This window comes from Pseudopodoces humilis, chromosome 1 (genome assembly GCF_049639895.1).
Source record: "Pseudopodoces humilis isolate 2021_Gansu_Grassland_sample_001 chromosome 1, ASM4963989v1, whole genome shotgun sequence".
Taxonomy (NCBI): Eukaryota; Metazoa; Chordata; class Aves; order Passeriformes; family Paridae; genus Pseudopodoces; species Pseudopodoces humilis.
The window spans coordinates 76,627,449-76,639,776 of NC_142200.1; the positions used below are offsets into that span (position 1 = coordinate 76,627,449).

Below are 12,328 nucleotides of genomic sequence, written 5' to 3' on the forward strand. Positions count from 1 at the left end.
TACACTAGATGGTCTTTTGTACAGTCAACTGTCATGCTTGAATTCAAACACAGGAAAATAATCTTGGTATCTGCTGTTCTATGAGTTTTTTGTTACACATTGAAAGTTTTCAAGTGACCGAAATCCCTTTGGCAATGAATGCTAATGAATATAAATGATTCATGTAACGACATGACTTAGCTTTACCCCTCAAGAGCCAGTTCTGCTAAGTCTACAGATCAAGCATATGCATTCTCTTGATACAGAAATTTTAAACTAAATCAGCAGCATAGCAGGGAATTCCAGGGACTTGTCCACAGGTAAAATCTTCTATATAGCTCTGATGATGCAAACCCTTAGTGAAAAACAGGCTATATGGCTGAACTGAATTATTTCCCTTTGTTACAGATTTTAAACCTTCAAGAAAATGTTGCACCAAGAAAGGGATTAGTGAACAATTCTGATATAAACAGTAGTTAGACAGTAATACAATCAAATTGCTTCAGTTTCTCTATGTAGGTTTTTCAAAATTAAACATCCTAAAATGGTTCAGACAGGCATTCTCAGCAGTAATGCCAATAAATAAGCACAAACTGGTAATTTCTTTATCAAGTTTTTTACACATTTTTATATATCATGAACATTTGCTGCTGTTTCCTGCGCTCCTGTTAGTTTGCTTTCACATTATGTCTAGGAAGGGGTGATCACAGCATGTAATACATCTGGTCCAATGAAATGTTATCATTCAGTTCTTCTACAGAGATCTTTGTAGCACACAGTTTCAAAGTACAGATTGTTATAGTTATAGTGTTAACTCATATGCAATGAAATGTAAGAGGCCACCAAGTGTGCTTTGCAAATTACCTTACAAAACCTTTTGATTAAGTGCAATTTGAGGTTTAAGACAAGCAGAAACAGTGTAAGCCTGTCTGCCATTTTGACAGCAACAGATATAATTCAGCTCAAGGAGTGAGGAACAAATAATTTGATGCAAGGCTTGTGCAGCATGGATAACTGCAGTGCCTCTCACTTTAGCCTAAAAATGTTTTAAACTGTGTGGTCTAGACTGTATTGAATGCTATAGACAGATGTGAGAACTTGAATTTTACCTTAACTTTGCTTTAGTTGAATGTCATTAGTGGCAACTGGGTAACAAACTAGTCCTTACCTAAGTGTGTCTAAAATTTATGAACTGAATCCTGGAACAGCCTAACAAGACCCTTCAGACATAGATTTATTCCTCTCTGGGGCTACAGTGAAGATGGATACAGAAAGTTGATACTACAGGGCTAGTGGAAGCAGGAGTATCTCCTGGTGACTGCTGTTGGCCTTGAGGAATCTCTGGGACACAGTAAGACTTTCAGGTCCACACTTAAGCCTCTAGCTTTATAGAAGTATAACTATGACGGATTTTGCATTGAGTTTTGAAATCTAGATGTTTTAGAGTAAATAATAGAATTATAAGTGCCAGTAAACATTTAAATGAACTTTGAATATTATTGTTTTACCCTAATCTCTACTTTCCTTAAAAAAAATATTTACTTCAAAGAATTCAGAAAAAGGCAAGCAAAGGCTTATTAATGGACATAGTCAAAGCTGGCTTTCTAAACTTCCTTAAGTCTGAAATGCAGAATTGTTCTGTTGAGATAAAAATAATTGATCTGATACACAAAAATTAAATAGTACCATTTTTGTCCATGTAGCAGGAAAAAAATATTTTTTAAAAATTGTCTTCAATGGTACAAAATTTTCAAAGGTCTTTGTGTACACCCACAAACTGTATACTTAAGTATACTCAAAGTTCTTGCATTCTACTTTCACAAAGGTTGCAATGCAAAAAGAAAGGACTATTCATATCAATTCAGGCTTAAAAAATTAAGGGAAAAGCTCTAAAATAATTCAAGATTATTTTAATGAAGATTACTTAGATAATAACTAAATAACATTATACAAGGTAAAGCTAAAAAATACTTTCCTGTTGCTAGAAAAGGCCATCTGCAAGGGTGGTTAAGTGAGATAGTTGAACACAATTAATCATTAGAGAGGTTAAGTTATTTTAGTCCTGCTTTCTTTTTATTCCTTGTTATTTTATACTGTTGCACATTTTTCCATCAAGCTGTAATTTTTTATTAATTTTCCAATGTTTTCCATGTAGTCCTAAAATCACATCAAAAATAAAGATCTGCAAGAAAGATGGTTCAGTGACTTGACACAGTGTTCTTCAACGGCTGTCACCATTCTAATCTTGTTGATGTGAAACAGTAAAAACTCATTTTTGTGTTAGGAAACTGCCATTTCAAACAACAGATGAGAATCCTTATATATTCACTGTATTACTTCCCTTTTCTTTGCTATGGACATGACACATCCTGTTCCTATTTAAACAGTGTGCAAATCACATGGAGGAACCTGCTAATGAGTTTTCTTTTTAGCTGAACATAGAGTTGCAGTTGGGATGCAAACAGGATATTGGTTTGAATCCACACCTTGGAAATTAACCTATCCTCCCTCACAGTGTACATTCTAATGCAGAGACAGTCCTCAGAAAAAGCATATGCTTTTGCTCAAGCAGTTTCCCAAATAAGGATCTTAAGACATTACATCCATAATTTATAGTCAAAAGAAAGATAAAATGTTGACCAAAGACTTGAATAGCCAGTAAGAATATGTGTTGAAAAAAAAAAATGCAAAAGAAAAAAATAGTTACTTTTCCTAATACAACTTCTGTGCTGCTTAGAAGAAATATATCTGCATAGGTACCTCTCCACTAATAATTAAAGTACACATTAAAAAGAAAGAAAATAATAAAAACACTACGTGAAAAATTTATTCATTTACCTCTATATTAAGTATCAATTCACAATTTTTTACTTGATTTTTAAGTTAACATGCAGGCACTGTTATTCTTCTCTTGAGTATTTTAACTCCATCAACAGATTACCCCCAAGCCTGAAAAAAAACCAAAACACACAAAGCTTGCTCCAGCTTCTCCTGCAGTCTGGGTGGGTCTCTCCATAAAGTGATTCTCCATCACAGAAAATCATCATATATTCAATGTCAAGTCCCAGGGTTTAGCCTTATAGCTTAACAGAGTAAAAAAAGTAAATTCAATCTTAATTTCTCTCATAGAGCAGATTCTAAAGGCGTTCCCTGTTTCTACCAGAAATGTAATTCTCTCTGATCCAGAAAACCATTCCTTTCCCTCAGTTTACATCCCCATCAGAGCTGGACATACCCATCTCTCATTACAACTCAAAGATAAATCCCCTGGAATTGTACTGCCAGATTTTTGCATCTGTGTTTGAAATTGGTCAGGAAAAGGTTTTGACATTCTTTTTGCAAAAGCCAGAGAGGCTGCTGGTTCACACAGCATGGAGCTGACTTGAGCTCAATGAGAAAATCATCTGCCAATTTCAAAATCTTCCCAACCACTGACTAACTCTTTCTCTCCACCCCACCCTCAACGATTACTGTAAAGTAGTTGAGTCAATCAATCAAGTTTAGTATTTGTGAAACCACCATTTTGTAGGAAGTTATTAGAGGATTCTCAGGTACACCACGCCCTGACTAACATTTCTGAAAGTCATTAGCCTGTAATGGTTTAAGCAGAATAGTGCAAACTGAAAATTCCAGTATACATAAGAATAAAGATGTGAAAAATAATTATCACGTGCAGCTTAATGTTAGAATAGCCCTTCAATATGTATAATTATAAGACTATTTCTTGTTTCATCTAAGTTTAAATTATATTCATCCCATGGAGGGCATGTTCTAAGAAAATTTCCATTCACTCATGGAACTCAGTTTCATTGGCTTCAAAGTATTTATTTCCTCTCAACTATATCATTACTTTCATGTAACTGTCAACTGAATACGCTCAAATATGTAATTTTAGACTGAACTATAAAGAAATCTGTGAATAGAACATCTTCTCAGCAGATTTTTTAACTGACAGCTAATGGGAAGTAAAATTGTAGCTACAGTCTGATTCTCTGTCCTGAACAATGTCTTACAATAAATCTCACAGAAGGGTCACCTCCCTCAGTCCATCTCTAGGTAGAAAACAACAATACCACAACTACTGACGTGTCCTCAGCTATAATTTTGACAATTTTGACAGTCAAGCCTCTAAGGTTTATCAAGATGTTATTGAAGTTGCAGTTAACATATAAAAATTTGTGTCTCCACTACTTCAGTATCAAGAATTATTAGCAAATTTCTAGAAATACTTCTTTCTTTTAATTGGCATAAATAATGCTTATTCTCCTTTACTGACATAATGTAAGTACATACGCCTGCTCATGTACTTCAGGCACATTGAAAGAAATTAAGTTTGATTTACGAAACTGTGGAAGGCTGGAGACTAAGTACAGCACAATCAGTACAGTTAAACAGGAACAGTCACATTTGTTTCTTCATACAGAAACAAACCTCTGATTTTTATTTATGTATTTCCTTAGAGCTCAGAATTCTTGGCAAATTAGCAGCATTGGAATATTTTGTCCAGATGAGCATACATTACCAAGTTCAATGGATTAAAAAAACCCACAAGAAACCAAACCAACCAAAAAACCTCAATGCCTCCATTAAAATCCATGTCAGCCTTAATTACCACTGGGAGTTTCTTTATTTATATCCTCAGATATCCAGATATTTTTACTAGAATCAGAATACACTTCTACTGTTAGAAACATTAGTGATTAAAAATGCTTACTGCAAATTCACTTTCAGGCTTACCAGGAATATCTTTGTTATTTCTTTCTGTTTAAATAATGCAGGTAAATTACAAAGTGATATTACTACTTCCAATAAGGTCATAAATTATTTTAACAAGATTGTGGGAAATGGTTTTCACTTAATGATGTTCTGATGTAACAAAAATATTTGTCATACAAAAAGCTGTATTGACCTTTTAGCAACTGTGAAAAATCAAAATATGGTCAAAAACCTGGCACCATATGATTGGTTTTCATTCCATTTATTTGTGGATCGATCCATCATAAATAATTAATAAATGTTGATTTTTTTGACAGTAAAATTCAATTCAGATAAAGTCAGAAGCATCTTCAGTGCTTATCTTGATGCTTCTGCATACAGCCCTTTTCTGAAAATCAGATGTTAAACTCAGGTGCTCCAAACAAGAATCTTTCCATACACCTTTTGTTACTTGTGCCAGAAACAAACTGACAATGCTGTATTTCAGTTTTCATCTGGTTTCTCACAAATACAGCAAAGTTTTACTTTCAAACAATAAAGGAAACTTTAAGATTAAAAGTTAGGTACTTTAAATATTTATTTTAAATTCATGACACTTTGTTCTGTTTTTTTTTTTTTAATGATCTATCCTATTTTAAACAGTGATTATAGACATAGACTCCTGGGACCTCTTTGTGAAGTATGGACCCGGAGATCAGGTTATTCAGGTACTTGTCCAGTCAAGTTCAGCATATCTTTAATGTGGAGATTGCACACCACACTGGGAATCCCATTCCACTATTTGATTGTTGTCATTATATTTATGTTTTTCTGACCAAAATTTCTCAAGCACCAGCTGAACCTATCATATTTAGCTATATTGTCATGCATCATTAAAAATCCATCTCCATCTTCTCTGCATGGTGTCATCCAGTAGCTGAAGGCATCAGTAAGTCCCTCTCTGCAGCTTATCTTCTTAGGACTTTACAAACCCAGCTCTCTTAACCTGTCCTCACTCATCATGTACTCAAATCCCAATCCCCCCACCATCTCAGTAGCTTCTTGTTGAGATTGCGCTAAGACATCAAAGTATTTTATGTAAATAGGGTGCTCAAACTGCATACAATACTGCAGATGCAGTCCCAAAAGTGCTTAATAGAGGAGGAGATTTATTCCCCTCAGCCAACTGGCTTCTTTCTTACTAATATTCTGCAGAATGCAGTTGGCTTCCTTTTGTTGGCTTTCTTTACCAAGACCTGCTCATGACCTCCTCTGCAAAGATGTTTTCTGCCTTGCTGGCACCAAGCCCATACTGCTGCATGGCAAATTATTCCAACATAGATGCAAGACTCAGCACTCACCTTTGTTGAAATTCATGAACTTTCTGTCAGCTTGACCTTTTTCATGTCCTTTGTCATTAAATCCTCTGCCCCACTGAGCAATGGGCCCAGTTTCCCCAGGCTGTCTTTTGCTGCCAACATACTCACAAAAGTCAATCTTGTTTCTTTTATAACTATTATCCAACTGAGCTACTGCTTTCCTAAACTCACCTCTACGTGCCTGGGCAATGCCTATGTTAGAAATTACCAGGATGGCCATCCCTAATTCTACCTTCTGTGTACATTCTAGTTTTGCTTATCTTTAGTCAAGATTCTGCTGCTCAACCTTGTGGGTCTTCTGTAATACCTGTGTGGCTTCTTTCTGCATAGTAGCATTTTCCTTCAAGGTCCATCACCTCCCCATGGCACTTCTCTTCTCCAGTCCAGACTCTTATAGGATCCTGCCAAGAAGATTCTGAACAAGCCAAAGTTGTTGCTCCCCAAGTCCAAGTAATTCTATTTGGCTTGCCATTTCAGTTTTTTCAGAATTTTAAACTTTGCAGTCTTGTGTTCATTGCAATTAAAGGATCTTCCCACCTTTAAATATGAATATATATATATATATATATATATGTATGTATGTATATATATATCCAGTTTTTCCCTTTTTTTTTGTGGATAACAGGTCTGCAGAACATCTGCTCTAATTGGACTATTGTTTACTTATGCCAAGATACTGTGTTTAACACACACCAGGCATATCTTTCTTTGCTTGCACTCTCTCATGTTACTTTGCCCTTCTAGAAGATACTGAATTTAGTAAGATTTTCTATAATTTTTCCAGTCATGAGACTTTCTTAAGATGGTCAGAGAATTTATCTCCTCTCTCCATCTGGGCATGTGGCTTATAGCAGATACCTTCCACTATGTGAGTGAGGCTGGTCTGTCCCATGACCATGACTGAGGCCATGGGACAGCTCATTGCTGCCTTGTAACTGCACCAAGCTCTGTGTGATCAAGCCACAACTTAGCACAGCTGATTACAGTGACTGCTAACATAAAATGTCACAGTGCTCATTTGTTATGAAAAGAACTATTCCTGCAGTAATTAACTTGCCTGAACCTCAAAGACTGTTTTAGCTCCCAAGGACTTTTGCAATTCAAACAATTCATTTTTATCCTACAATTCTATGGGAACAGTAACCTCAGGTGCTGGGTTCTTTCCTTCTTTTTGATCCACAGATTAAATACCATTAAATCACATGTATTTTTTGTTGTCTCTCAGAGGATAAAAAAGTTGAAACTTTTAAACCTATTTCACATATAATGTGACAGGTAACATTTTCCTCAGAGGTGTGATTTGGTTACACACAAGTGACACATTTGCATCCACTTCTATGTATCACTAAAAGAAATGGAACCATTCATTTTATATAAACGGGTTTGCTAAATCCTACATGGTACCCAGGTACGTCACTTACCTGAATCAACTGGCTTTTTAAAATTTGTTATGCCACTTTATTTTCTTTTATTCACTCACTCCCCTCAAGTGACAGGCAGATGGTCAGCTAGAGAAATAAAAAAGACAATGGGGATTTAGTTTTGGTGGTTTGGGCTTTTTACAAATAAAGTATTTTTCAGTATATATGTAATTGGGATGACAACTTTGCATTTGTATAAAGAAAAGGAATGAATAAAAAGCAATCTAAACAGACATAAATAAATGCCCAACTGTATCTTTATACTGTATCATATACTGCATGTGCAGATATTCTCCCATGAGAAGTGCACAGAGAGAATTTTTTTCCAGCTTCACTTTCATTCCCTTTTGAACACTAATTTAAAAATACTGATGCCTTTTGTCATAAAAACATGGGTTATCAAGATAGTGACTTTTGTTTTGATGCCTCAAAATTTTTGTAACTCAAAACAGAAGCTAAGCTAACCCAGAGCACTAAATTATCAGTGGTTAGCCTTGGGAGAAAAAAAAAGAAGACTACTGTGAATTTGGTTTCTGAGTCTGGAGAGTACAATGAAATAATACTTTAGATCTTTCTTGCATGCTAAAGGAAAAACCCTCCTGATTTTCTTTTTAAGTTTAAGCTGGAATTCTAAAATAAATTTTGCAGTGCCAGAAACTGGAGCTTAAGAAAGCACACAGCAGGGGAAGAAAGCATTGATGGAATATTTTTCTCTCACACACTTTCAGGAGGAGCTGACTAGCCTACAGGCCAAATGATTCTTCCAAAAAGGATCTTTTAAAACAAAAACAAGAGGATCAGAGTGACAGAATGGAAAATTGCCACAAAAGCTAAAAAATGTTTATACGAAGTATATAAACACATCAGTTCCTCCTTTCTTCTCATGGTTGCCCCATGTTAAATTTGCTAGTCATTCATCTGTGCAGGCTGGAACACAACATCTCAGTCTTTGCTGTTTGCTTACATTCTGCCTTGGATTACCAAGACCCCCTGCATCCAGATATGGATCTGCAGTGTGCTGCCATACAAATATTTGGCCTGCAGACTGGGCTTTACAACTGGACAAAAGATAGTGAGCGTGGCCACAATTTTAACTGCACCCAAAATACATGTTTAGAACAGACAAGCCTACTCTGAATTCTAAATGCAGAATCGGTGAATTCCATTAAGATACTCCCCAGGGTTCTCGAGCACCTTCAGAGGCATTATTAGAAACATGAAGATCTCAGCAGAGGAAGCTGGATTGATTCAGCTCAAAAATGTTAACTAGGGAGAGAAGGATCACTACAAGTTAGCTCAAATAAAACTGGGACTCTAACCAAGAATAAAAGAAAAATTATTTTGCATGTTTTTCAGTGCATTTTTTTACTGCACCTGCTAAAGACATAGCCATAAGCACATCACCTCAGTCACTTTATTGAGTCCACAGATCATCCTGTCTACTTATAATGAACATAACTTTCATTACTTCAAATGTTCAGTAGAAGTGTGTGCAATAGCAAGCTCACAAAGGGATATAAAATTATCTCACATATACATTACTTGATGAACCACATTACCTTTTTCAAATAATAACGAAGCTCCTCAAATGTGAGATGCAAAGTGTAACAACCATGCAGAGAGGTCAAATTATGTAGGCTTAGCCCTCTGTGTGTTTGCTTCTTTGGACACACTACAAATTACAGAAATAAAAATTAATAATTTATTGTACCTATACAGGAATACAAGTTTTCATTCACTAAGCTAGAATGCACTTATTGTGGTTTGCTTTATTTTAAAAAGGTTTATAAAATATTAATAAAGACATAGAAAGAAAATATAAAAATACCAGCTTTATTTTTAGGTCTTTGATATACTCACTTGAACATTCCACAATAAATAAAGGTTAATGCTAATCTTGTTTTTTCTGCTTAGAAAAGATCCACAGTGACTTGGGCATAATCACAGCCATATCAGTAAGAAAATTTTCTCTTGTTCTTAAGGCTCACCTTTAAGGGAAATTTTAGGAACAATAGTGTTCAAGGCTTCTTTAAGGAGAAATTTCACAATCTGCTGCTGTCATAATTCCAGAAACAAGGTATGTGTAAAACAAGAAAATCCCTTCAAGAGGTAAATAATCAAATTTTTTTTTTACTTTAACTTTCTTTTTCCCCAGACTGTACCCAGAAATAATTGTAACAGAAATAAATATTTGTTTTATAATCCTTACATCTCTTTAACATCTTTAACATCTAAGTTTGCAAAAAGCAAAGTAAATAATCACACTGCAGGACAACACCACACAGGGTTCTGTTCATATATTAAATTTAGCTCATAAAACTGAGTTTAAGACAAAAATATCCTCCATCAGATAACCCATCCCCTCTCTGCAGCTTTTCTTATGTGCATTCATCATATATGACTTTAATTTGTGTGACAGCTGCTGTGAAATGAGGTTATTAGAGAACTATTCTCAAAAGTGATGTTACTTACTGAGGGAAAACAATGGACTTTTTTTATACTTATTTGGACAAAGCAAAGTATCTTGTGTGTGTAATATTAATTCACCAAAGTTACAAATCATAGAGATAAATAACATCTGTTTGGATTAAGGTCGATTACTTGAATGGGCTGAAAAAGTCCTTCAGATTTGGCTGTACAGAACAGAGAACATTGACTCAAACTAAAATTGGAATCTCTGTATATACAACAGCACCTGTCTCGTTGTATATACACATAATAGTGGAAAACATGGAACTGGGAAAACGTCATAAGAGAGGGGGAAAAGTGCACATTTTATTAATAAGCCACCCATTTATATCTGAAAATGCAGAAATTTCTATCCATCTATGTGTATCCATGATATATTCTACATCAGTTTTATTCAGGTTTTGCCTTCAGACGGTATTTATATTCATGCATATAAATAGCTTTTCTGTGCCTCAGAGTACTATTCTTAGTGGTCTCTCTCCCATTTCTTCCATTCAAGTAGAGCAGAAAATATAGGGACACTGCATTTGGAGTGCTCAGTTACAGGAATATGTAATTTAATTAAAGATACACTTTTTTCCAGTTAATTCTGATAAAGTGTTTCAGTTGGGGCTGCAGCACTGTGTTTCATCTTACAGTGAACCCTGCTGCACTTTTTGCGACGGAAGATTTAAGACTCAACTCCCCCTGCTTCCTCAGGGAGTTGGCTCATAAAATCAGAACCCTGGATCAAAAGTGGTTCCTTCCACTGAGATGCACGTCATGTCATTTAAAACCTGTCCTTTGTTAGTCATTTCAGGAAGCTGAATGAGCAACACAGATCCTTAACCAGCTCCAGCAGTGACCCTTTCTATGAGGGTGTGGGAGCCATTACTGCAAAGGCAGCATGGTGTGAACAGATAGGGGCCCCATACTATAGTGCAGGGAAGACTTTTCCGATGCTCTTTCCTCTCTATTAACACAAAGCCAGCTGTTTTCACACTGGTTTAAAAACAGAATGGCCTTTGAAATAGTGTTTATTATTATTATAACTTTGCTTTTGGTTTTTTGTTTTTGTTTTTTTGCCTGTTTTGAGGCAAAAAAATATTTGACTTAATATTTTAAAAGAATTAAAAACTTAGGATCCCTTTTATACAAGTATATATCAAGGTCCAGTAGGAAAAGGTCTTTCTTCTCCTCAGGCTATTCAAACAAGTGCTTCATGTGTGAAATGTAAGTGGAATCAACAAATTCAAGCATAGGATCAGTAGGTATCTGACACTGTCCTTATGAAAAAAGGATCAATATAAATCACATCCTACAAAAACACCTTTGATGCCTTTGTGTGCTGAATGGATTGAGGTTTCTGATTTTTGCTTCTTTATATACCAAATCTTAAACACAATCAGATAACCACATAGGCAGTGACTAATCCTTCAGTTTTTCCCTGTTTACAAATTTGCATTGCAGTTTGTCTATAGTCATGTAAAAAAAAGTGGAAGAGAGAAGAATGGGAAAATGGTAATAAATAAGGGTCTGTGGGAGTCAGGTTTCTGTACAACATCAATAAGCCTTTTCCTGTCTCAATACCAGAGAATCACAGAATGGGTCAAGTTGGAAAGGACCACAGTGGGTCATCTGGTCCAACCTCATTGCTCAAGCAGGGTCATCCTAGAGCACAAGGCACAGGATTGTGTCCAGACAGTTCTTGAATATCTCCATAATTTCCATAGTTTCCTGGCTAGAGTTGTGGAACTGCAAACTTGGGACAATCAATTAAGCCAAAATAGGCTAAACAAAATTCCAGTGACAGCGCTGCCAAAAGAGACAAGCATTTCTTTAATGAAGGGAAAGAGAAATCAGAGACACCCTGAGGTGGCAGCTGGGGTTTTGATGCCTATAATGCAAGGGGAAAAAGTCTTTTTTGGACAGTTAGTTTACAGGGTATTTGTATGACTAATCATTGTGATCAGTATGATTTAGGAAGCATCTTATTTTGTCTTTTTTCTATATACCCTATAGCTTGAAAGAACTCAAGAAATTTTTCTATGAATATCATAATAAACGTGTTAGAAAAGAGAAAAAAATGAATAAATTTGAATCTCATGAGTTGGTGGAGAAAACCAGGAGTAAATGCTTGTCACATTGTAATCAGTTTGATTGGTATAATTGACTTCAATAACATTAACATCCCTGTTTCCAGCAAGTTTTTTTTGTTTTCTTCCTCCCTCAAACAAATTCTGAAGAAATAGCTCACAGCTTTTTAATAAATGGAGCAGAAAACACACATCAGAACAAAACAAGTGACTTGGTTCATAAAATGCTAGATTCCTTTGAGAAACACAGCATAGGATGAGGAGGACCCCTTACTTTGTGCCAGTGACTGTGAAAGAAATTTTATCTGTG

At 35.5% G+C, this 12,328-nt stretch overlaps 1 protein-coding gene across 3 annotated transcripts in view; it reads right to left on the reverse strand.

Annotated features, from left to right (window-relative positions):
* The window catches only part of CDH18 (cadherin 18), a 321,195-nt gene that overhangs the window by 189,522 nt on the left and 119,345 nt on the right, over window positions 1–12,328 (reverse strand). For all 3 annotated transcript variants that reach the window (XM_088053404.1, XM_088053413.1, XM_088053400.1), the window contains exons 2-3: window positions 9,034–9,146; window positions 7,475–7,561 (exon numbers count right to left, since the gene is read on the reverse strand). The gene's annotated coding sequence lies outside the window, so the exon portion shown is untranslated. The remainder of the gene's footprint in view (window positions 1–7,474; window positions 7,562–9,033; window positions 9,147–12,328) is intronic.